Source organism: Elephantulus edwardii, unplaced genomic scaffold, assembly GCF_000299155.1.
Source record: "Elephantulus edwardii isolate Elephantulus edwardi_28Jun2011 unplaced genomic scaffold, EleEdw1.0 scaffold00044, whole genome shotgun sequence".
In the NCBI taxonomy this organism is placed as follows: Eukaryota; Metazoa; Chordata; class Mammalia; order Macroscelidea; family Macroscelididae; genus Elephantulus; species Elephantulus edwardii.
This window is the reverse complement of record NW_006399794.1, coordinates 11,117,139-11,120,867: the sequence shown is the minus strand read 5'-3', so window position 1 is coordinate 11,120,867 and position 3,729 is coordinate 11,117,139.

The following is a 3,729-nucleotide window of genomic DNA, read 5'->3' as shown; positions in this document are numbered from 1 at the left end:
AGCCCAAAATCTCTGTAAATGTTTATGAAAATTAATAAAATATAAAAAAAAAGATTAAAACAAAAAAAAAAAGAAAGAATCGTAATTATCTTGATCACCTTAGATTTGTTTTCATTTTTACCTTTTTTTTCTTTAATTTTGCAAGGACAAATGATCAGTCTTTTCAGATTGTGTTCAAAATGTGCAAAAGTCCCCCACACTGTTTTAGTTCTCAAACTTTCCTTCATTTTATCTTGCTTATCTAGAGAAACAGAGATTCAATCCGCCTAATGATTTAGGTACACACATAGAAGGCTATTCTTGCCAGTAAGTTACTAATCTATTTCTGAATTGTCATGCAATTGTTTTCCTTTATGACAACACATTTGAGGAAAATGTTCAGCAAATTTATATAACTGGGAAACTCTACTAAATTGACTATACTATTTATCTTTCTCAATATTTAGTATAATGCCCTTTTTCATAATCTTACCTCAACTTAATACTATTCACTTGCTAGAACACTACTTATAACCCTGGGAGTTTTCTTCTCCAAACTTACATTACTGACTCACCCATAAGGAGAATAGAGCTGAAAACACTCTCCTTCTTGGCAATCCAATGGGAGTGAGATTCAATGAGCAGTGCTTTTACTGCAAGCCAGCCAATGTCCTGGACTCATTTCCTCATGAATAGAGCAGGTACCTTGGGCTTTGTGGCAGTAGGTGGCTTTAACCATGTCATTGCCAGATGGTTTTGTGTGTTGTTGCTTTGGTTTTTTTTCCAATGTTCTGTAGATTCCTATGTGATTGGAAATTCCTTTGGAGCTATTAAAGTTGAATATTTCAATTACTGACTCTCCCTCTATAAGGTTAAAATATGTAAAGTAAAAGAAACATTGTAGGCAGCAGTCACTTTTTGTTTATAATGATGAGAAAGGTTGCAGCACAGATCAGGTAGAAGTATGCCCAGCTTGATTAATGTTATTGTTGGCACTAATTATAAGTTGTAAAATTGCACATGAGATAAAAATATTGATAAATGCCAAGTCATGTACAATTTTCCAAAACAGCACTAAGTATACATATATCTCTATGTTTTAGTGTCTCTGTGTCTGTGTGTATGTATCCCCGTTAGAGTGGTTGGTGCATTCAGACTGCCAAAGAGGTGCCGCCTTTTGGTGAACAGTGCAACACCCTATGGATTACACCTCCAGAATCCCTTGTATTCTTAGAAAAGTGGAAAGTAAGAGAAGGAGAAGAAGAACTTCTATGAGATTAATTGACACAGTAACTCTAACTATTCTGTTTAAGCACAGAAGAGATTGTGAAGATGTCACAGAACTGGGCAAGGTTTTGATCTGTAGTATTTAAGGTCTCTATGAGTTAAACTTGATAGGACCTAACTTCTGTAAAAAGATACACAACCTGAGAAACCCTGTGGCACAATTCTCTTCTGTCCAATATGATCACTATGAGTTAGAATCCTCTAAACAACCTTATATTTTTTTAGAATCTATAGATAGACATAGGCATGTGTGTGTGAATATATATATTTATATATATACAGAGAGAGAGAGAGAGTGTAAATATATATATAGTATATGTGTATGTGTACAGTTGTGCATACGTATAGTGTGTGAATGTGTGTGCAGCACACACATACACAGTAGCCAGGAAATTAAAAAACTGGACAATTATTAGGGCTGAGAGAACAATTGATACCTTTGAGCTGTGGTGCTGAAGAAAAGTATTGAATATATTATGGACTCCTAGGAGAACAAACACATTCATCCTGGAGGGGGTAGGACCAGGCTGCTCTTTGGAGGCAAGGATTCTGAGGCTTCATCTGACATACTTTGGACATGTTGCAAGGAGGGACCAGTCCTTGGAGAAGGATGTCATGCTTGGGAGGGTGGAAGGACAGTGCAGGAGAGGAAGAACCTCTATGAGGTGGATTGATTCAGTGACCAAGGTAATGGCGGTAAGTGTGTCAGAGACAATAAAATTGGGACAGGATAGAGCATGGTTTAGGGCTGTTGTACATATTGTCACTCTGAGTAGCAGATGACTCAATGGCACATAAAGACAACAATAAATATCTTGACCTTCAATGAATCCTTGCACAGGAAAAATAAATTACCTGTTATAATGAAACAGTGTGTTTCTGTGTGTGTATATGTGTGTGCATGTGTGTGTATATGTATGTATGTATATATATATATATATATATATATATATATATATATATATGAAAAATCATTTAAGTCTCTGAAGCTTATCAGTCAAAAAGTTGTTCAACAAGACATTAAATAACCAATGCCCTTGATTGGCTATCCAAAGAAATAGCAGAAGCTTTCTTATGATAATATTCTAACTATTACAGTCTTTTTATTTTACCTTGTCCCTTTATACTTAGAGTTCCTCTACTACATTACCTACATCTAGATTAAAGATAAAACTATAAAAACATGTTGTTGTTGTTGTTATGTGCCGTCGAGTCGCCTGCGACTCATAGCGACCCTATGTATAACAGCCCTAAACTCCGCTCTGTCCTGTGCCAATCGCACTGTCTCGGACACTCCCATCCCAATTATCCCAGTCACTGAATCAATCCACCTCATAGAGGGCCTTCCTCTCCTGCGCCGTCCCTCCACCCTCCCAAGCATGATGTCCCTCTCCAAGGACCGGTCTTTCCTCACTACATGTCCAAAGTAAGTTAGACGGAGCCTCAGATTCCTTGCCTCCAAGGAGCCACCCGGTTTAACCCTCTCCAGGACAAATCTATTTGCTTTCCTAGCAGTCCATGGTATTCTCAGTACTCTTCTCCAGCACCACAGCTCAAAGGCACTAGTTCTCCTTCTATCCTCCTTGGTCATTGTCCAACTCTCTGATGCATAACAGGTGATTGCGAAGACCATGGCCTGTATCAGACGCACCTTAGTCTCCAGAGAGACACCACTGCTCTTCAGCACCTTGGAGAGGTCCCTAACAGCAGACTTTCCCATGGCAATGTGCCTTTTAATTTCCTGGCTGCTGGTGCCAAGACTGTTGACTATGGAGCCAAGCAAACTAAAGCTGTGTACAATCTCAGTCTCTTCACCATCCATCCTGATGCTGCCGATTGGTCCAGTAGTGAGAATCTTTGTCTTCTTGACATTGAGCCTCAATCCAGGCTGCAGTCCTTGATAGTGCAGCAGGTGCTTCAGGTCCTCCTCAGTTTCAGCAAGCAGGGTTGTGTCATCCGCATAACGCAGATTGTTGCTAAATCGTCCACCAATCCTGACCCCACATTTCTCCTCATAGCGCCCAGCCTCCCGGAAAATCTGTTCTGCATGTTTTTTTTGGTAAATGTTTTATAGCTACATTATGTTTTTTATCAGATGCATCATCTGATAAAAAACATAATGTAGCTATAAAACATTTACCAGAAACCTTAAGTGGGGTGTGTATTTACAGTTAGTTTTTAATTTTATTTATTAGAGAAAAAAAATGAAAAAAATACCCAATATAACCTACTCTAATGTTATATTGTTCCTCTTTTCAGATGTCATTCATTTTTGTCAAAGAGAAACCAGTAAAGACTTCAAACAACAAATGCTGGCGAGATAGCAGAAAAAACTGGAACACTTATTCATTGTTGGTGACAGTGTAAAATGATGCAACCACTATGAAAGGTTGTATGGCGCTTTCTCAAAAAATTGCAAATAGAGATACCATTTGGCCCAGCAATACTGGGAATATACTCTAA